Below are 24,270 nucleotides of genomic sequence, written 5' to 3'. Positions count from 1 at the left end.
GCCTTTTTTTGTATGCAGTTGTAGACATCTTTCGGACTCAACCAACTACTGCATCATTTCAATAGACAAAAGAGATGTGCTAATCAAAATATTCTCAATGAAACAGAGAAATGAGTTTTGAAGCAGATTCTGTTGTGCAGAGCACTTCAACCCTTCCTAAAGTTTGGCTTTGAATATGGCCTGTTTGAGTGGAAAGAATTTGAAGAGAAGGAAATGGAGAGATCTCTGAATTTGACAACAAGCCAAGCCCAAGCAAAACAGTGAGGAAGCACTCTCAATTTACAACAACATCATCATCATCATCATCGACGATAACAACAAAGTATAGGATCCAAAAGGTCCTAAGATTAAGCCCAGAACCCGACGCTCTACAACTAAGGTGTTACTGAGGATTTAACTGTCGAAATTAGAAACTACAGTTCAAGCACACTAACTTGATTCTGTACCGAAATTTCTGGTCATGACAGAAGGGTAAAAGTTTGCACTGCGCATTACTAGCTTCACTTTACGGCTGTTCTTGGTGAGTCTAGAAAGATGTTAAAATACTTCAGCAATTTTGGTTGCTGGTACGCGATCCCGTCTTTCAACGTATCCGTAAGGGAACCATCCAGCTTTACCTTTGCATTCTCCTTCGGCCCAACCATCACTCGCCACCTGTATGGACCATTCAGTATCTCAAATTAGGGTTTTCGAGAGGAAATAACATGCAGGGAAACAGTGAAAAAGGTTGTCCCAAGTTACGAAGAAATCAATGTCAAAACATCAAAGACATATCTAATTAAAAAAACGCAGAATAATGTAAAGAGATGCAAACTAGAAAACAAAGGCAGTGAAATACATACTAAATTTCAGTAGAATCAGAATAAAAATTTAGAGAAACATAGCGAACATCATCAGATATCTCTTGGTATTAATCTCAATAATCAAGCTAATAGTTTTCACCAAGGGAGTCTAGAACATCCTTTAGAATACGAGCCGAAGTAGCCTAGAGCGTCATTTAGAGATCAAGATATTATGGTTATTTGTTCCCTCGGCTGCTCATTTTCTAATTGTCTTCTAAGTTTTAAGATTTTCTTTCAAATTATTCTGCAAACCCCAAAACCCAAAAAAGGGCACATTTAAGTTTAGAATACCGACCCATTTAGATTAGGTGCAACAGCAGAAACAAGGATCAAACATAAGCAATTCAATATCTATTTAAGCCAAGTTCAGACTAACCATCTGCCTTCTTTGTTGGTCATTATCAGAAATCTTAACCAATGGAAAATTATGGCGTCCCCTAATTACAGCTCCTTGCTTTTTGTTGAGGATTGACTTATTTCATAAAGTCCGACTACTATACTCTTATGAGTATGATCATTTTCGTACTCATAAGTTGTTTTCGATAATAGAACTTCCGAATCGACGATCCATATCGTAAACATGATTTAGAACATTTAAAACTTTTAGATATCAAATTTTATAATTTTTCGACATCATTTACCTTACAATCAAAAAATATCAAAATGAACTTACAATAACCGGTAGGAATACTTGCTAGTTTAACGGTATAAAAAATCGAAATTGATTGAATTTTTGAAAAAAATCTATTCACTATCTAGATAAAGATCAATAACTTCGATCTTAAATTGAAGGATCCGATCATTCTTTTTTAGGATGTTGTTCGATTTTGATGGTTCATTTTATGCCTGCTGGATTGCTTTATTATAATTTTGAAAAATCACAAAATTCATTTTCTAGTAATTTTAAATGCTTTAGATCATATTTAACGGTGTGAATCGTCGATTGGGAAGCTCCATCATTGAAAACAATTTATAAGCACAAAGGGCACAATACTCAATAGATTATAGCAGCCTTACTCTATTTCATGATACTTCTCAAACAATAGAGTATAGTTCTGAATACCTAAGGAGAGGGAAATTAACAATCAAAGCTAATGATGGATGTTAAATTATACGAAAAAACTATTTTTCTCCAAAAGCTTAAGCTGTTAGAGAATATTTTATATTCAACACTGCCCCTCGCGCTTGGCTCGAAACTTTTGAATAAGCCCAAGACGAGAAATTAAATAATGCTAGAAGCCTGATAGGACTCGAACTTAAGATTCTCTACTCTAATATCATGTTAAATTATATAAAACAACTGTTTTTCTCCAAAAGTTTAAGTTGTTAGATAACAATGTTTTTATATTTTTACATTCAATCGTGGACAATGCGCTATGGGAATAAAGGTTGACAGAAACAAACTACCTTTCTTACAACAACAAAGTCCCCAACCGACAGTTCCAACTCAACATCTGACTCAGCCTGATATGCATGCACAACCTTCACAATGCAATTAAGTAAAAGAGTTACGAAAAAGACCATCAAAACAGAACCAACCATCAAAGAATTGGTTCTAGTCCAACATTTCATTACACATCCAAAAATTAAAAGCTATATTGAGTACCTCCGCCTGAAAATATCCCACAGAATCTCCTGATCCATTAACTGTTTGGGAAGAATATATGCCATTGGCGTCTTCATATGAAGGAGGAGGTGGCACAGGATCTTCTATTACTGGGCTTGGAGTGGCTTCAATTCGCTGCCTCTCTGATACCATCTGTCCATCAAAGCTTTAAGTGAAAATGAATGGAGAAGGACAAAAGTGTTTATTATGAAAAACACTTCACTGAGACCAATATTAGCTCTTGCTTTTGCAAACCAAAAAAAATAGATGCGCCACTTGCCTCTTCTTCAAGCTGATCGAGCATTTCAAGGATTTTCTGATGATAAGTGCGCTCTAATTCAACCTTCAATTAGGAGAATACGATTTATCAGCTTTTTTTTGTGCCAAAGCATTATTAGCGACATGAGAAATGCTAAAAGGAAAAAAAGACATTTCGAAAAGTGGGGAATGAATAAACCATACCATTGCAATAAGACGTTGTAAGGTTAATCTTTGTTGTTGAGCTTCTACAACAGTCATTGCTACTATGGCTTCTTTACCAAGCACTGTCATGTTCGACTTCAAGTCTTGCAACTTTGATTCAGCTGTTTCCAACTTCAAATTGTTATCAATATTACCAGCGTCTTCTCTCCCTTTGATTTGGCGTTTTGAAACTTCAATAGCCTGCAAAGTGTGTGCCATTTAGAAAGTGGAGAATCTATTAGCTGATGACAATAAGGATTTGTTTGGTTCACCTATTTTAGACTCGGGAATGGGAACAGGATTGATTGATTCCAATAGATGTGGTTTGTTTTATAGGAACCGGATTCCGATTCTCATTCCACTCTGGAATGAGGATAGTTTAATCCATTTATGGCCCAATCTGACTTTGAATTCTCAATTGGCCCACATTAGAGTAAACGAATTAAAACCCTCCTTCACAAACACCTCTCCCTCCTTGTCCTTCATCACTCTCCTCTCCCTTAATCAAAACACTCTCCCAAAATCCTATTAGTCCCAATTGTCCATTCCGATTTCCATTCCAATAATGAACCAAGCATTTTTTGGATGATTCGTAATTCCATTTTTCATTCCAATGCAATCTAATTATATTTCCCATTCCAATTCCAATCATGAACCAAATATGAAATATTATCATCCAAACCATGCATAGCAAACTGAATGTGGCAACAGGAGCAATAACACAGTACAATGAAATCAAGGGGCTTTTACATAATATATCCCTGACAAATCATCTTTACACATACATCCCCTTAATAATGCAGTATGCTCTTAAGTAGGAGTCATCTAATTCACGGGAGATGTTGGTTTTGCATCATAAAAAGTTTTCAAGAGAGGCATTTTTTGACAAAAAGATTACAAAGGTAGGGTTTACTTTCGCCTGGCAGTAGGGTGTACTACTGTTAGAAGTTGTTTGAGTTGTACTATTTGGAAAAGCATAAATAGCTTTTCTATCAAAAGCACGAGCTAATTTGGAAAAGCGTAAAAAGCATAAATATCCCTAATTTCAGGAATTTATGCTATATAAACATATCCTAAAAATCTATCTAAAATAACTGAACTCTCATCTCTACTTCACACCATAACAGAAGCTCTACTCTTGTTTGCTAACGCCCTATTAAAGATGACTGCAACTATAAGCAGAAGATAGCAAAATGGGTACTATATGTGTAAGGAATTAAGTTTTTGAAGGTTATATTTGAAAATTCAGATTTTGCAATGATGAATATGGTATATATGATTTCGGAGGGTATATCTAACGTAGAATATAATTGTCCGCATAGATATTAGCATATAGTGTTACCTGAGCTTCAGCTTCTTGACGCATTTCGTCATACCGTTGAGCTAGGTGGCGGGCATCCTCCAATGGGGTAGTTACTACCATTGCTCTTAATGGCTCTGCGACCTGAGAAGTCAAGAATTTTGACACTATCTGATCAGCTCATTATCATACAAGCAAATCAAGATTTGTTAATTCAAATGAGCCAACTAGTCTACCATCACCTGTTTATAGTTTAGAAAACAAAAAGGAAAAAACAAAAAAAAAGAAGAAAAAAGTGGTATTAAGAGTATGACAAAATAGTGAACTGTTTATAAAAACATCGACAAACCCAAATCAACATGACCACAGAATATTCTATTAGGCAACTTCTATATTGCACAGATATGGATACAAGGATACGGATATGGTGATACAGCAAGTCCCAAAAATTCTAGAATTCAATACGCAGGGGATACTTGAATAAAATATTATTTTAAATTTATTTAAACATATGTTGATTATATATAATAATATATTGAGAACAATCAGGATACCTGAGTTATATTTAAGAGATATATGCATCAGCTTGTACAAATATTCTAACTTTGTTCATCAAAAAAGATAATTAATCATAAGGAATAATAATTCAAAGACTATTAACCAACTATCATCTAGCTTGACCTAATGATAACAATAGATATTTAGTTGCACAAACTAAATTAGCCATTCATCATATATGTATGTTTTCAAATATCATTAGGTTCTATTATAAAAAACATTGACAAAAATAAAGCTAAAACTTTCATAAAAATAGGAAAAATCATTCTCTATGGCCCTTCTTGGTTGACACTTGACACTAGATGGGTCAATTAGATTAAAAAAGTAAAAGTTAATCCTTGAAGGCCTAAACTATAACTTAATATTGTGTGGGGACGGTGAGAGAGAGTGCCTTCCACCGGCCAAGCAAAAAGATAGAAAAATGAAGAATTGAAGAGAGATTGACAATTTTTCTACTGTTTTCCTTATTTTCTACTGTTTTCCTTATTTTCAGTGGATTAGGAAGTGGATTAGAACGAAAATTTTTGGTTCCGATCATTTTAGACCAGAAAAAAGTCTAGCCGCATCTCCCGGTACCCCGGCCATATCCTCTGTATCACCCCCATTTCTGAGCTGTATCCTGTGTTTTTTTTTTTTTTTTTTACTTTTTAAAAAAATTCCGGATACTCCAATCCCCTATTGGACACGTATTGAGCGTGTATCGAACGCATATCCATATGCGATATGTATCCGATACGCAAACAGCACGTAAATTGAAGTGTCTGTGCTTCATAGGGAACCTTATACCAGAAGATATTAAGACCAATGCACTTAAGTAAACTTGATAAACTAATAAACTGAAGAAGGATAAGACAGAGGGCGCAGTACACCTGTGCAACATAGATTACACATTTACAACAAGGAAAATGCATAAATCTAGGACTAGCTAGGTAGCGAACTGCTTAGTACACTCGAAGGTCTGATAAACAAAAATTATATACTTCTAGGTTGCAACTTGCAAGACATAATATGCTAAATTTATATCCGTATAGACATGCTGCATAGAATTTTTAATGTTTACAAACTCCAGACAGCACAGTAGCTCAGCCAAGATATATTAGTAAATCCGTACAATCATCTTTCCAATCTAGAACACTTGTATCATCTTTGAGGTTCTCGTCAAAGGCAACATTCAGAAAGCATAGCTTTCCAACCATGTGTTAGCTCCCAGCAGCCAGAGAAGAAAATATACGTGGTCTCCTTTCCATGGGCACCCAAATTACTTACACTCGACAAGTCATTATTCATGACAAAGGCTATTAACAAGAACCCAAAGACATAAAAGTAGAAGTCGACTCTAAAACATAAGAGTTATTAAGGAGTATATAGAAAGTGAAACAAGAGGGCAACTAATTTGCATGCTTTTAGATTCCCAAGAGTAACATCTGCAATATAACCAAAGCTCATTAAAAAGAAGAAATGAACAATCTTATACGAATTAATTTAGGATGCATACCACTGATGAGTGGGTCTTCTATTATTTATAATAGTATGTAACATGATACAGTTATATTTCTGTAACAATATTCAAGTAGAGTCTAACAATATTCAAGTAGAGTTTGTTACAATAACTGATCTATCCTTATCTAGTGACAGGCACCCTCAAGCTGAACGTGGTGGACCATGCACGTGAAGCTTGGACCATAAATTGCAAAATCTGGAATGATGTAGGCTCTTTATAAATATATCACCAATCTGATCATTTGTTGATATATAGTGAACGCGAAGCATCTTGTTGGCGACCCTTTCACGGACAACGTGAAAGTCAAGTGCAAGATGTTTAGTCCGCGAATGAAACATCGGGTTGACAGTAAGATAAGTCGCACTTAAATTGTCACAAAAAATTATAGGAGGGTCTTTGACAAATAATCGAAGATCACGTAACAGATTTAAAATCCAAGAAATGTCTGAAGCCCCATAGGCAATGGCACGATACTCAGCCTCCGTACTAGAGCAAGCAACAGTGGGTTGCTTTTTAGAGCTCCAACTGATTAAATTGTCACCAAGATAAATAGCAAAGCCAGTTGTTGAGCGACGAGTATCAGGGCATCCTGCCCAGTCTGCGTCTGTGTACGCTACAATATCCAAGTTTGATAATTTTTGAAGAAAAATACCATGATTAAGAGTACCGGCAACGTATCGAAGAATACGCTTAGCAGCTACAAAATGAGTAGTTGTTGGAGAACTCATAAATTGGCAGACTGAGTTTACTGCATAGGAAATATCCAGGCGCGTGATACAGAGGTATTGGAGAGCACCACACAAACGGCGATAGGAGGTTGGATCCTCTAGTAAATCACCATCGTATTTGGAGAGCTTTGCACCAACTACTGGAGTAGTAACAGGCTTCGAACTTGTAAGCCCAAAATTCTTTAGAAGATCCATAGCATATTTTTGTTGAGAGAGGTGTAAGCCATCAGATGTGCGGGAAACTTGGATCCCAAGAAAATAATGTAGGTCGCCGAGATCTTTAATAGCAAATAATGATGCAAGCCGGGAAATAAAAGGTTGCAGAAAGCTAATTGATGAGCCCGTAAGAATAATGTCATCTACATATAATAGTAGAATGACGGTTCCCTTTGAAGAGTTATAAACAAACATAGAGCTATCTGAGCTACTACTAGAGAAACCCATTGAAAGAAGAAAATTGCTCAGACGAGTGTACCAAGCACGTGGAGCTTGTTTTAAACCATACAAGGCCTTATGTAGTTTACAAACATAAGAAGAGTGTTGTGGGTCGATAAAGCCCTGTGGTTGGCTCATGTAGACATCTTCAGTGATAAAGCCATGTAAGAAGGCATTTTTGACGTCAAGTTGACGAATAGGCCAACCATTGTTGACAGCTAGAGAAAGTACAAGACAAATAGTTTCATGTCGAACAACAGGGCTAAATGTTTCTTGGAAATCAATACCTGGTTGTTGATGAAATCCTTTTGCAACGAGACGAGCTTTGCATCTTTCAAGAGTACCGTCGGCTTTTTGCTTAACTCGATAAACCCATTTGTTGCTGATAACATTCAGCGATGGATGATAAGGAACAAGAGTCCAAGTTTTGTTATGTAAGAGAGCAGCAAATTCTTCATTCATAGCTGCACGCCATAAGGAATCTTTAAAGGCTTCAGTATAGGTAGATGCTCAGTAGGTAAAGGCGAGGTGGCGGCAAAATTAGAGATATAGCGAGGATTTGGTTTTATAATGCCAGACTTGGATCTTGTTTGCATAGGATGAGAACTGTTTAATTTGTGCGTAGCACAGTCCACTATATTCGAAATGTCCTCGTCACAAGGGTTGGGTTGGCTAGTTTGTTGAGTAGTCGTATTGGACGGTTGAGATTCAGGTTGTGGGGTATGTGTAGGACGTTGAGGCGCAGAAAGGTTTGTGTCTTCATTGGTGGGAAAAATGTTGCAAGAGGTAGGTTGTTGGGAGTGGAGTTGGCTAATATCTTGGGAGTCGATAGTTGTAGAATTAGTAGGGGGGATGCAGAAGTAACAGAGGTGGAGCTTGGGAGGTTGGTTCTATACTTCTATCAAAGTTACTTGGTGTGGGAGAAGGAAGAAGTTGTGGACCAGGAAATGACGACTCATCCTCTTGTGAGTATATTTTTCTCGATTTGCAGGTAGGATCTGGAATAGGTGATGCTGAAATTTTAGTAGTAGCAAAGGGAAATACAGTTTCAACAAATCGGACACTCCTGGATATATAGACACACCCATTTTTTGTGTCAAGACAACGATAACCTTTGTGATTCGGACTATAGCCAATAAAAGCACACAGGGTAGAACGCGGTTGAAGCTTATGTTGTATATAAGGTTGTAAGTTAGGGTAGCATAAACATCCAAAAGTGCGCAAAATAGAGTAGTCCGGATCACACCCAAATAGGAGCTTATATGGAAAAGCATGTTGCAGTAATGGAGTTGGTAGCCGATTAACAAGGAATACGGTAGTAAGAAAAGCATCAACCCAGAGATGAAATGGTGCAGATGAATGAACTAGCAATGTACGAGAAATATCACAAAGATGTCTATGCTTGTGTTCGGCTATTCCATTTTGTTGTGGGGTATAAGGACATGACAGTTGATGATTTATTCCATGTTCAGAAAGAAAAAGGCGAAATTTTTGGCTGATGTATTCACCGCCACCATCAGATCGAAAAGTTTGAATTTTTGTAGAGAATAAATTTTCGACATGATTTTTGAAATGAATAAAGCATGAGAAGACTTCATTTTTGGTTGTCATAGGATATAGCCAGACATAACATGAGAAATCATCAACAAAAAGTACATAGTAGCGAAAACCAGTAACCGATTGAACTGGACTAGACCAAACATCACTATGAATAAGTTGTAAACAACGAGAAGAGATGGAAGTGCTGCGCTCGAATGGCAAATTCGAGTGTTTAGATTGAAGACAAGAAGTACAATATGGAATCCTAGAATGTTTCTTATTAAATAAAAAACATTTATTAAGTAATCTATGAAAAATAATGGGGCTCGGGTGTCCCAATCGAGAATGCCAAGTGGATGGAGAAATAACTTGAGAGAGAAATGCAGAAGAAACAGCTTTATTGACCGATGCGATGGGTTGACAGGAACTGGTAATTTGATTGGAGGGATAAATGAGACCATCACTGGAGCTGCGATGTAGAACTCTCCCGGTCAGTGCATCCTTAATAACAAAACCAGAAGAAGAAAATTCCATAAGACAATTATTGTCATGTAAGAATTTTCGAACAGATATGAGATTGGTTTGTAAGAAAGGAATGAAAAGAGTATCACGAAGGTGAAACTTGTTAGAATTAAGAGTGATTGAAGAATTACCAACAGCATTAGCATGCAATAGAGAACTATCTGCAAGAGAGATAGAAGTTGGTTTTAATAAAGGCTTCAAAGTAGACAAGTTACCTTGATCATTTGTCATATGCGCACTAGCGCCCGAATCCATATACCAGGCAGAATCAGTAGCTTCATTTAAGGAGAGCGCCGCAATATGACTAGGGAAGGCATTTGAAGGTTGATATACTTGATTGAAACAATGAGGACAATCTTTAGCCATATGCCCAAGGGCATCACAAATTTGGCATTGAATTGTGGAATGTGCTGCATTTGAAGAGGAAAATGAGGGTGGAGCACCTAGAAGGCCGCGGTTGGAATGAGGACTGGTAGAGTAGGCAGGGGGTGTTGGTGGATTGGAGTAGTATCCACGACCAGAGTTTGACATAGCAAACTGCCAACGTCCACGACCACGACCGTAGCGACCACCACGACCACGTGACGATCGACCACCTCGATTGGGTGAGTTGGGATAAAATGTAGGTGTTGAAGAAGGTTTAGAAGATGAGGAAGAAAAGAATGCAGTGGGTTGAGATGAAGCAACATCACTAGAGCTATGTACTTGTTCAATAATAGACTCATGGTTGAGTAGCATAGTTCACAATTCTTGAAAAGATGGTGTTGGGTCTTTTTCAGATGCAGTCTCAATAAATGTTGAAAATTGAGGAGGCAAACCTTTGAAAATAACTGATCATAATTCAGATTGGGTCATTGGTTGGCCAATAGCAGATAATGAATCAGAGAAGAATTTAATTTTCTGCATGTATTCCTCAGCAGAAAGTGTTCCCTTTCGAAGATTGTTGAGTTGGTTGCGGAAATAATTGGCCCGAGCAGAGGATCGATCGAAGAAATGTTTGTTTAGAAGGTCCCATGCATGTTTGGCAGAGGTAACATCATATAAGAGAGGAATTGAATCCTTATGAAGGGTAGTGTTGATCCAACTTAGAATAAGCATGTCTTCTTCGACCCACTTTGTATATTCTGGATTAGGCACTTCCTCATTGTCAGAGTCGGTAACAGTAGGTGGCGGAGCAGATTCAGAACCATCAATATGCCCTTTAAGATGATACATAGAAAGAACTGGTATAATAAGATGTTTCCAAGATAGAAAACTCGTTGAATCAAGGTCAATCGGGACAAGGTCTTTGATGTTGACAGAGAAGGGGCTTCTTTTGTGAGAAGAAAGGGAAGAAGAGGCCATATTAGAAAAAAGAGAGAGACTAAGTAGATGATGAGGAAGGCAGAAAAGTTTATAGCTCTAATACCATGATACGAATTAATTTAGGATGCATACCACTGATGAGTGGGTCTTCTATTATTTATAATAGTATGTAACAAGATACAGTTATATTTCTGTAACAATATTCAAGTAGAGTCTAACAATATTCAAGTAGAGTTTGTTACAATAACTGATCTATCCTTATCTAGTGACACAATCAACTACACAGAAAGAAAAAAAACACACCTGGGTGCTGAGAGCTTTCAATAAGTCCCCACGTTCCTTTTCCATCTGGGCACGAGCACGCCCAAAGGTTAGTGCAGCTTTTGATAACGTACTTACATTTGTACAGCTGTCCTCGGCACCGTACTTCTTGCTATCTTCTGATAGTTTTGTGCCTGAGGAAGGTATCTATAATCTTTATGTACATACATGACAAAATAAAAAGTGAGAAAAAAAGAACTAGGGCTATATAGATACCGAGTTCAACTTGTTTGGATCCTGTGACTTATAACCTTCCACGCCACGAACAATATCTCTTTGAAAATGCTGAAAGAAACACTAGAGTTAGACACACAGAAACTGGTCGAATAGATTTGTCATAGGATGGCTAACCTTTCCTGAGCGGGTTGATATGTAAAGCTTCTCTAGTTTCTGATGCTGCTGAAGTTCCGCCTCATCGCTAAACACATAATCAAAACTTGCATATCCACCATTTGCAAATTGCTTGAGAACAGCCTATCATGATTTTCACAAAATGGTCACAATGCCCAAGAAAATAAGAAAAGATAAACCATATTCATTCATTTGAAGATCATATGGGTTATTCATTTATTCATAATAATAATACAAGATGAAGCCTAAAACTTAAAAAGCAATCACTCTACCTATCTACCATAATTACTTTGGAGCATTTGAATAGCTACTCACTTCATAACTACTTTATGCTACTTCTCTTGAATCGCTCTTCCATAACTCCATCATATGCTATAAAATAACTCCAATTTTGCTTCATCATATTTATGCATCTAAGAATGGTACAGATGTCTCTCTATGATGTATCAAAAAACATGAACAACTTCCAAAAGCACTCCCAACCGAATAGTGCATCTGCAGTTTACTATCCTATGGCTTAAACTCTAAGACTTTGTACTCGTGGTTTTTGTTTTATCTTTCAACAAGTAGTGGTAATTTAAAAGTAGCAAAGTGCATATTTTATAAAGCATGTGGCGGTACTGCCTAAAATGTAACACTTTACCACCCCGCGTGTTGCACTTTACCATCACCATCATGTGATTTATAAAATTTATCACTTTGCTACTTCTTTATGACAGTTCCTTGCGGAAAACTAAAGAAAATTACTTTTTATTTTGGGTCACTTTAATTTGGCCTCTTTTGGTTTAGCGCACTTTCACTTTGCCACTATGTAGTTTTCGCAGGATTCAAATCACTACCGTTGTAACAAAGTGATACTTTCTTACAAACCACATAACTGTACATAATGGTACAATACAACATTTCACTATCCTATGATATACAGTTTACTATCCCGTGGTTTGCAAAAAATATCACTTTGCTACTCCTTTTATTGGGAGAACCGCACGGTGAAACTAAAATAAAACCACGGAATAGTTAACTGCAACCATTCAAGCCACAGGGTGGTCCTGTGGCAAAGTGAAAATAAGCTAAACCTCACAAGTAGAGATGTCAACGGGTCGGATACGGGCGGATTTTCAAAATACCTAAACCTGAACCGGACTACTAAACCCGAAACCCGAACCCGAATTCCAATCCGACGGATTTTAAAAATCCATACCCAAACCCAAACCTGACCAAAAATCCGAAATCCGAACCCAAGCCTGAACCCGAAACAATTATTTCTTTTTATAATATTTCAAAATACATTATATTAAATCTAAATTTAAATATAACATCAAACATTTCTATATATATTATATATAATGTAAAATAATTTCAGGTTCAGGTTCGGGTCGGATAGCATCAAAATCCATACCCGAATCCAAATCCTGGTTTTCGTTTTCGATATCCATATCCGAAACTATATCCGGTTAGCATCGGGTAAATCCACTCTGTTCGGATTCGGGTAAAATTTCAGGTATCCATATCCACTAATCCCTACTCACAAGGACAAATTGAACGTTTACCCTTTTTCTTTTTTTTCTTTTTTTTTTTTTGCCTGCTATTCTCTCGATCCAAACGAAGCGTATGTTACACTTTGAACCCCAGAATTGAAATTTGAAAATGCGCTATACCGCGGAAGCAATTTTCAAAGTTTTCTCTTGCTATAAAAAAAAAAAGAAAAAGAAAAAGAAAAAAAACTTAGGATAATTATTAGCTTGCGAATCCCATATTTGAAAAAAAAAAAAAAAAAAAAAAAAGTCAAACCACCAATTCGAAGTCAAATACCCGCATTGTCCTCAATTGCTAATCAAAATCGTAAGAGAGGCAAAAAAAAAAAAAAAAAAAAAAAAAAAAAAAAAAAAACCCAACAAATGCTCTTAGCATAGCAATGCAAATGCTTAAAGAGAGAGAGAGAGAGAGAGAGAGAGAGAGAGAGAAATGAGAGAGAGAGAGGTTGGGAACCTGCTGTTGCTTGGCGACTTGCTCTCTTAACTTGGTAGCTTGCTTTCTTATGGCGTCCATTTTTGGGGTTTTGGGAGGATGGAGAAGCCGGCGCCGACTGCATTTTTGGGGTTTTGGGAGGTTGGAGAAGCCGGCGCCGACTGCGGACTCGGGTCCGATAGTCCGACAAATGGGGGTGAGGGGGGTTTGCTTTCGGACAGGGGAGGAAAAAGTAAAAAAAAAAGGAAAAAAAGAAAGAAAAAAAGAAAAGAAAAGAAAAGAAATGGTAATAATGCTCAGTATAGTATTGGGGTCTATCAGGCACTCTTACCGTTTGGTTCGAGATTAAAAAAAAATTAATTATTTTAGGGATAGAATTAAGTTTAAGGTTGAGATGGGGTAAGAAGGATAGTGTGTTATTATGAATAGAAAATAGTGTGTTTGGTTGGAGTAGGTGGGATAAGAAGAATAGTGTGTTATTATGAATAGAAAATAGTGTTTGGTTAGGATATGGTAAGGTTAGGTGGGGTTAGCTAATCCGGAATAGCCTATTTGAGGTTGGATTAGCTAACCCCACCCTTTTTTGGAGGTGTTTGGGGATAATATGGGGGTTAAGGGGTTATCCCTTAACCCCCAACCAAACAATAGTAGATAAAATAAAATTGGTATAAAAGCATACAGAAATATATTTTTGTGTTTTCTAGTGAAACCGCAAAAAAAATATCATAACTAACTTATCGCGATATGTGGAACGCAATATTACATATATAAATAAACAAGTATTTTTTTATCGTATTTTCTCACCGTACGTAACGCAATCTTCCCGCAATCCCAAACGAAGACTTAGTCTTAGAAAAAGATAACAAGCTGACCGCTCCATTTATTTCTAAATAATTACGCTTCGAATTTAAGACTTCGGATATTAACTATTAAGTCATTTGCTACTTGTGTTAGAAACGGTTGGTGTTTTATTAATTGTTTTAAAATAATAATGTACGGAATTTATTTAGATTGTAAATTATTTTGAAATAACTATTCAATCTTTTAAATTTATGATCTTACTATCCAATTTTTTAATTTATTTTATTTGAGTTAGTTAACAGTGTTTTGACTTTAAATGTTGAATGTTTCGTTGTTTCGTTTATCTTTAAAGATTTAATTAGTATTTTTCATATGATTTTCGCAACTAAAAATTTAGTAAAATAAATAATTAACTATATCGCTATTAACTCAAATCAAATAATTAAAAGATTAGATAAATAAAATCAAAATTTTAAATGGTTGGGTAACCGATTCAAAATGGTCTATAGTTAAGATAAAATTTGTATGGTTTTACTCTTTTTTTTTTTTGCTAAAACCTATTTAATTATTATGAACACTAGATTGGAAGTAAGATCTACACCTAGATGCAGCTGTGTTTGTAGAATTTTTCTTTACAAATAGCCATCCAATTTTTAAAACATTTATTTTTAAAAAATAATTTAATTTGTCTTTTTTAAAATATTTATCTGCACCTCTTGCATCCAGATATTTATATATTGTACCCTTTTTTAAAAAAAAATGGATGTCATATTGCTAATTCAATCCTTCAATTCTCAACTAACATGTTATACAGCATGCATGTATCATTGTTAATTCAATTGCTCGGTCTTTAACTACAAAAGACCCATAACTCATTCAAATAAAATTAATAAACAACTAAAATAAAAAAGTCATAAAATTAAAAGTTATTTTTAAATGATCTAAAGTTCAGATTAGCCGCACATATTCTTAACAATAAAAAGATTAAAAACAAAAATATACAGAACTTACCTGAACAATGAACTATTTCGGACAACTACTCAAACTTTTACAAATTTGATTTTACTACCCATTATTTTTATTTGTTTGATTTGAGTTAGACGTCAGCACTTTGACTCCAAAAACTAAATCAATTACTTATTTTAATAAATTTATGTCACGCCTCGGGGTCCCTTTTAGGTTAAAATACAGCGAAATTTTTTTTTTTTGAAAACCTGACCTCAGGGTATGCCAGATCTGCCACAAATACAAGGAATCTACTGTTCACACGGACAGAGTCTTCCCTGTATTTGTACGGCGTTGCACAAGTACAAGAGTATAACCAGGATACAACCACTACACTGAACATACAGACATCCAACATCTATATATATCCATACACCATTCAGCACAGGTTCACATTCATTATTTGAACATAAAATCACAATTATTAGTTAAAACGTTTCCAACTCAGAAACGGGTTTTGAAATACTAAGTTATGAAAACTACGAAAAATCTTTTGAAAGCTGTTTCTCATCCGGAAACTATTTTCTTTTAAAACGCGCTACCACGAGGAGTAGAAAACTATTTTTCATTTCACAAAATTCACAAATCCATTTATTACATTCATGAAAACCTACATTTTCAAATGTAATAAAAATACTGAACCATATAAACTATCTAAACTATATCAATAGAATAGTAAGGGTAGAAACTAAACCGAATAACTTGGGTCGGAAACTCTATCGACCGCTACGTACGTATCTCACGTCTCGTCCCAATTTCACCGCCCGTAATACCTGAAAAATGGTGGGGGAGGTGAGAACATGTAAACATGTCTCCCCTCTCAGTGGGAACCGCAAGCCGATGAAGGCAAGGAATACTCACCGGATCAGAAAGAGCTAAACAACAATACGGGTCAGTGGAAATACAGTAGCAACAATGAACGAAAGAGATATATATATAAGAAAGTACAACTACCGTTACTATAATGAACAACTGAAAGCATACAAGGATATCAAAACTATAGTAGTAAGACAACTGTAAAGAAAGAACTGTAAGTATATATGCAACAACCGCTACTATAGCTATATGCGTCAACCGGACGAGAAGTCCAAAAGTACCCAATCTAAACCGCCGTGTCGGTCTAAGGACCTCAGGCAAAAGCCACTACCTGCTCATACCTGGCATGTAACCCTAGCACAGAGAGAACACCTCTGGGCTCACGGGTCGGATGTACGACCACTTTTCCGGAAAAGAACACCCTCCTGCGGGGGATAAACCCGCTGGTGTACGTGAAATGCACTCGAGCTGTGGCGATCAATGCGGATATGATCAATAGCCAACCGTCGGCAACCAGCCGACAATCACCGCCCCTCGGGGCTAACCGACCAAAAGGTCATCCAACTGTAAGGAAGTATAAGAACCGACCACTCAGGTCAACTAGGATGGAACAACTCAACATCCTCTCAAAGATATGCAAATACTGCTCAATTGGTCAACTAAACTATTAATGCAAGAACTGACCAATAGGTCTCAAGAGTGTATCAATATAATCTGAAACTACCGTCAGCCACAAGCCGACAATCCTACCCCTCAGGGTACACCGACCTCATAAGTCATCGAACGACAGAAGTCAAGGAACCGACCGACTAGGTCACCGATCTCACAAGAAATCATGAAACCGCTCTACTCTAAACATGATACAGGATATGCAGAATAGCTAAGTAGAGCAACAAGGAAACATGGTATAACTACTCTACTCCTACTCAGGATACTAATCATGCAAACAGCGAGTAGAGTAAGATGTAAACAATAGGGGTGCAAGGCTCAATATACTATACTACGCAATAGTAATAACAGGAGAACAGGGATAAAAGGATATCACCGAGCGTGCACCACTGTACCGACTTCGGATCGAAGTACCCACCTATACGAATGTCGCGTCTGTCTCCTGATTGCGAAAGAACGTCAACCAGACCTAAGGAAGGTCCACCAGGTTAGTGTCTAACCCACAACTAATAACCACTGAGTCCTCAAACCACAAACAATTCCACGGAGATCGGTTTTCCAATACCGATTACCATAACTCGCCGGAAGTCCCGAAAATCGCACCGAGACTCCACTGGGACCCACGAACTGTCCCGGAACACACCGACTTGTGCTACGAGTCACCCGCTGCCATGAAACACATCAAATTGGGTGTCATGGCAGCAAACACAAGAATACACAACCACATAGCTATCGTCGAATAATTGTTCGGATCCGGGTTCCCAGAAGTGTCAATTTCGACACCGGAACCCTCCATCGCTCACCCGTCATTTCTGAACCCTCGAAATGATGCGAGTGACCAGCCAACAAGGCTCAGCAACTAAACAATCCATCACGAAGCGCCATCGGAATAATTCCAAACCGAACCCGCGTTCCTTCGGCGGATTTCGCCGAGAAACGCACCGGAAATTATTTTTTGTTCTCCGCAAGGGCTTGGGGCCTTGGACAATCAGTCCAGGGGTTATTCACAGCCCATACACGCTGCCCACAGTGACCACAACAAACAAGATTGTATAAAAGCCCTCCCGATTACCCAAAATCATATTATTTTATGTGATTTCGGCGCTTTTATGATCCTTCTACACAAACCATATGTCAATCAGTCAAGCTGGGACACCCGTTGACAGGTATCGGTGTGCCGGAGGCCGTGCTCACCTTTTGGAGCAATTCCAGCCACTGTGGGGAGCGTACGACCAACGCGAATTCAGTGAAACAGCGCGCACAGCAGGAAAAACATGCTTATCTTGCCAACCAGGGGCTCTTTGACTCTAAATGAGGTGAGCACTGTGATCAGGGCTGACAGACAATCACCGTGCTCACCCCCGGAGGCATCGGGACAGCCTTGGGTCGCCGGAGCAGTGACCAGAACAAGAAACTATGAGCAGAAATGTTGAAATCAAGCTTACCGGCCAGGGAAGAGCTAAGGCTGTCCGCCGGCGGCCGGACGGCGAGCGCTTCGGCCGGAGATGTGAGCGACTGGTCCAAGGGGTCCGGAGAACCTGCTGGCCGGCGGCGTGACGCGGCCGTTGGCGCGGCGACACGGATCGACCCGCGACTTGCTCTCGGGTTCATGAGGTCCGAGGCGGCTGGCGGCGGCCGGAGGAGCTCCAGGTGGCGACGATCTGTCGGCGGAGGCCTAGGGGGAGGTGGTGCTCCCTGCCATAGGCGGTGGCAACGCGCGGAGGCCACGAGGGCTCAGCCTCGGCCCGCATCGAGTCTGGGCGGCTGCAGGAGCTTCGGGCGGCGGCCGGCGGTGGTCGGGGACGCCGAGAAACACGGGAGTGAGGTCGCCGGAGGGTAGAGGGAGGCGAGGCGGCCCGCCTCGAGGCGGCTGCAGCTCGCTGCTGCGAGCAGATACGAGCTCAGCTGAGCAGCAATAAATGGCCGCGGATGGCCTTGGCGGCGCTTGCGACGCGTGCGGGCGGCGACGGCCGGCGGGGGACGGCGCTGGGGAGTTCCAGGAGGGTGGCGGGAGCGGGCTCAGGCGGTGGCTGTACGCGGGGGGGGCCGCGAGTTATCCTCGGCCTAGGCTTAGCCTGGGCAGCAGCAGGGTGCAGCAGCGGCCGCCGCAGCGCTTGGCGACGGCGGCAGGCAGCAGCGACCAACCTGGGGCGGCTCCGACGAGGTCAGGGCGACGCCAGCAGGGAGTAGGGAGGCAATGCAGCCTCGACTAGGGCTCCAACCCGAGAAGAACCGAGAGAGAGAGAGAGAGATATGGAGAGGAAGAAAGAAGATGGCTACGGCGGCGGTTGGCCGGCTGGGGCTCAGTCGGTGACGACCGGGAGTCGTGCGGTTAGGTTAGAGGGAAGCAAGAACGTGGCTGGGGATGCCGTTAGGGCTAGGTTAGGGTTTCAAGTGGAAAACCCTAATGCAACCATATATATATGGTGCAGAATTGCAGATAAGTCCACCAAAACTAAGAATTTCAAACTGGGTCCTCCACAGCATGAGTAAAACGTGCGAATACCCCTCCACGTGCGATTTCACGCAAAACGGTACATAAAATGTCGTGACTTTTGCGAAAATACCGTTTTGCCAACACCGACCTCACCTCGATCAACGTGCAATCTCTGTAGATCCGTCTGTCCGATTTACTAACGAATCGCACCAGTACGATCAGCACCTTGGAGACAACAAGGCTGCGATTTCGTTTCGCCTCAAATGGTCGCGGATTCGCGACGAAATCCGCTATCTCTCCAAAAGGCCAAATACGACACACAATTACACATAAAACATGTATTTTCTGATTTTTCTCGAAATTCGTGCGTCAAACTCAAAATCCGTCGACGCCATTAGTTCCAGAATAACTAAACCGGTCGAAACGAGCTATTGGATTGCTATGAACGGAGTCCGATACGCGCCAGAAGCCGTCTTCTCTTATTAACTTCTCCGGAAAACCAGAGTTACTATTCACTTAAGTTAAAACTAAAAATCGCGTATCTTCTCCATTTTAGCTCATTTTCTTCGGGTCTACTGCCACTCCCTCTGCAGAAATCACGTGGCCCAAGAAAGCTACTTCCCGCAACCAAAGCTCGCACTTCTTTAACTTGGCATACAGCTTCTTCTCTCACAGAAGCTGTAGCACAATCCTCAAGTTTTCCTCATACTCAGCATCACTACAGGAGTAAATCAGAATATCATCGATGAAGACTACCACAAATCTATCCAAGAACGGCTTGAACACTCTGTTCATCAAATCCATGAATGCGGCAGGGGCATTCGTCAATCCAAAAAGCATCACGGTGAACTCAGAATGCCCGTACCAAGTCCGAAAAGCCGTCTTGAAAACATCCTCGGCCCTCACCCTCAACTGGTGGTAACCGGACTGAAGATCAATCTTCGAGAAGACGAAGGATCCCTACAACTGATCAAACAAATCATCAATGCGCGGTAGTGGATACTTGTTCTTGATGGTCACTTTATTCAGCTCCCGGTAATCCACACATAACCTGAGCGAACCATTCTTCTTCTTTACAAATAACACTGGCGCTCCCCAAGGCGACACACTTGGTCTCACATATCCCTTATCCATCAGATCCTGCAGCTGTGCCTTTAACTCTCTCAGCTCTGCCGGTGCCATCCGGTAAGGTACCTTTGAGATTGGTGCAGTTCCAGGAACTACATCAATCACGAACTCAATCTCCCTCTCCGGCGGCATCGTCGTCAACTCAGGGGAAAACACATCCGGAAACTCGCGGACTACTGGGATATCCTCGAGTCCCAGCGCCACCGTAGGTACCTCTACTACCATCGCCAGAAACGCGACGCATCCTGTGCTCATCAGCTGTCGAGCCCTCGCCGAAGAAATCCAAGTAGCAAACAACGTGCTCCTGCAGCCCCTAAAAGTAAACTCCTCTTGGCCTGGCTCACGGAACGTCACTGTTCTCGCTCCACAATCAATCGTAGCAAAGTACCGGGCCAACCAATCCATACCGAGCACAACGTCGAAGTCCTGCAGTTGCCCTAAAGCCAACAAGTCTGCGGGCATGACCCACAAATCCAACTGCACCGGACACGGCAAACAACACTCCGCAACCTGTAAAACATGGTCTGGGATCTGCACCTCTCGTGCCTGAGACAAGGCTCCTAATTCTAGACCATGCAATAATGCAAATGCTCGGCTAACAAACGAATGAGATGCACCGGTATCAAAGAAAGTGCGAACTCTAATGCCAGAAATCAAAGTGATACCTGCCACTACTTGGTCGGCCGCGGTAGAGTCCTCCACGTGGGTTGCATAGACCCTGCCACTCGGAGCCTGCTGTCGCCGCCCATCCTGATGCGGCGCAGATGCCCTGTTCTCCTGGCGGTAGCTCTGCGGTGCTCCAAAAGACTGATGAGGTACTGGTGATGCTGAAGTGGTCGATGGCACTGGTGATACTGCTCGGGGACAAGCTGACCTCATGTGCCCTGGCTGTCCACATTCAAAACGCCGACCCTCACGCTGCTCGCACTGCCGGGCCCAGTGTGGTCCCCCACAAATCACACACGGTGGTAACCCCTGTGACTGCCTCTGCTGCCGGGATCCCCCAGAACCCTGACGCCCCGAGGACCCACGACCCTGAGAACGCGATCGTAGAGGTCTCGGTGGACGCCGGCTGCTCGACTGTCCGCCATCGTATAGAGCTGGACGCTTCCTCTCCTGACTCTGCCCCGCTGCCTGAGTCCTCTCCCGAATGGATACATCACCCCGCTCAACCCAAAGTGCCTGCTCCATGGACGCATCCAGGGTCCTCAACCTCTGCGCCTGCACGAGCCTGAAAATCTTCGGTCGCAAACCCTGCTCAAAGAGGTACACCCTGTGTGCCTCGTCTCTAGCCACAAAAGGCAAACAGTTGAGGAGTCGAGTGAACTCCCGAATGTACTCCTGTACCGACCGATCCCCCTGCTGGATTCTCTTCAAATCCTCCTCGAGCTTCTATTTCACACTGTTGAGAAAATACATCCCATACAGCATTCCACAGAACTCGTCCCATCTCATCTGCAAAGCTACCAATCCGTAGTCTCGCCTCACCCTCTTCCACCAGGCGTGAGCGTCGCCAGCCAAAGAGTGAACTCCATAAGATGCCTGCTCTCTCTCGAGAAGATATAAATCCTCAAATAGCTTTTCCATCGCACTAACCCAGCCTTTGACGACCCACTACTCTGAACATCGGCCATCAAAGGTTGGCGGATCGAAACGGCGAAAACGAGCAAGCCTCTCTGTCATCCGCTCCTGCTCAGCCTCGGTCATCTGGACCGATCCTCTAAGAGGTGCAACTGGCGCTACTGGAACTGCTGCTGGTGGGGGTACAGCTGCGGCTGGTGTAGCAGCTGGAGTCGTGGGAGGTGGAACCGTCTGCTCTGGTACTCCCGGTACTGTACTCTATGGTGGGGCTATCCTTTCACACAACCTCTCCAACAACTCCCCCTGCCGCCTCATCACCTCTGTCAGGGCGGCTAACTGTGCAGTCAAGTCCGGGGATGCACTCGCCTCCGATCGAACACTCTGCTCCTGCCGGGCACTCGGCTCCGCCTGCTCAGGCATCTCAGAAGGTCCCACATGATCCTGTGCCAACTGTGCCCGGTCCCGTGTCGACGGTCGGCCTCGACGACGATACATAGCTGCAAAAAGAAAAGCAGGGTCAGATAAACACAAGCACTCTCGACCCAATCAACGAAAGTCCAGAAGGCGGCACCTATCTTTTCTCGAAATTATGTCGTCTACAGCCAACATAATTTTGTAGGCCAAAACAGGCACTCTTCCAGTCACTCACTCCCCTCAGGATGAGTTACAATAATTAATCATTGACTTTCGCAGTAAATAACGCTTCTAGCGTCTTGTCTTCCTAAGGTTTGCCAAACTTAGGTTTCCTAGATCCCAACGACCTAATGCTAAGCTCTGATACCAACTTAATCTGTCACGCCCCGGATTACACGTTCCCCGGGAACACCGACAAATCCGCCGTATACAAAGAAATTTTTTCTGTATACGAAGCGATAGCTGTATCTGTAAAATATACAATACTACAAATAGTAGTGTAGAGCTGAAAAGAACTAAGCAGGTAGAATGAACAAATCTCATATACATACAAACTAACAAGTACAAAAACACTCGCTCCAGCGAGTTCTAGTATCAGTAAATACATAAGCTCAAAATAAAAAACACTACTACCTGCAGCTGGTGATCCTCTAGCACGGCGATTCGTCGGGTAGGGCTCTAACTCGTGACGCCCTTGCCTCGATCATCTCTGAAGACGCAGCAGCCGGAACAGCAGGCTCTGCAAAACATAAGATAACAACTGGGCGTGAGAACTACTGTAAAACAAATAGTTCTCAGTGGGTACCGCCCTCAAAATCATCGGCTCACCTACTAAGACTACAGTAGGAAACAAGGCTAAAAGGTAAACCCGGAAAGAAATCCACAGCTACATGCCACTACACTATCCAACTGTGTCTACTATCACTTCTGACCCAATCTCATTAGGGACTGTGTACGCACCCGCTCCGCCTGTCTAAGCCGCGCTACCTCCACGCTAAACAGTCCGTGGATAGCAACTAATCAGCGACATCAACGTGAAAGCACAAAGCCAGACTTCGGAGCGCAAGCGTATCTCTGTCGAGCTCAATCAGGCTCTCACAAGCTAAAGTCAAGAAAGCAGGTCTAACAGTACTACCAACCACTAGTCACGTGCCCTCGGCACAATCTGATATCGGAACGATCAAATCCGGGTCCGCCGTCAACCACTACGGCACCCACTAATCCGAAATACTGTAAACACTACTGTAAAAATCGGCTCAGCATCACAGCACGAGCGTAACTGAAATCTGAACTATCTGGGATACTCACTATGAGGATACTGCAACAGTATAAAAATACAACGACCCCTAGGGCTAAATCAGGTAGTTTAACATATGCCAGGTCCCGAACACTGATTTTCTCCTACGTTTTATCCAAGTCCAACATGTATAATTAATAATAACTAATAACATGCCCCCAATTCAGTTTATATGTCTACAACATACCTACTCATGAATTTGAGCTAAACAATAACAACTTGTAATATTAATGATACNACATGCCCCCAATTCAGTTTATATGTCTACAACATACCTACTCATGAATTTGAGCTAAACAATAACAACTTGTAATATTAATGATACATGTCGACCAATAATACTATAGGAATAGGATTTCGATGATAAATCCACCTCGGTAGCTAAATCCAACCCGGCGCGACGTCGAGAATGGCGGAATCACACCCTCGCCCGGCCTCCTCACAATGCTACGACGACGAACGCACACTCGAACGGCACCGCGGCGCGACGTCGACGACGAAAACCTCCCGAGCTCGAGCTCTCCACCGTGCCCACGAGCTAACATAAAGAGAGAGAGAGGAAAGCAACCTTAATTAGCACCTGCCACCTTATCCTAATTAAGGCGGTGGGATCAATACATATAGTAAAAGCTGAGTTTGTACGGCGCTTTCCCCGCATTTCGCGGGGGCTTCCGGGATTTTTTT

The 24,270-nt window shown here is 41.2% G+C and overlaps 1 pseudogene; it reads right to left on the bottom strand.

The window, feature by feature from the left end:
- Positions 166-13,628, bottom strand: LOC109728627 (annotated as a pseudogene).

Source organism: Ananas comosus, linkage group 24, assembly GCF_001540865.1.
Source record: "Ananas comosus cultivar F153 linkage group 24, ASM154086v1, whole genome shotgun sequence".
In the NCBI taxonomy this organism is placed as follows: domain Eukaryota; kingdom Viridiplantae; phylum Streptophyta; class Magnoliopsida; order Poales; family Bromeliaceae; genus Ananas; species Ananas comosus.
This window is presented reverse-complemented; position numbering and strand designations above follow the sequence as displayed.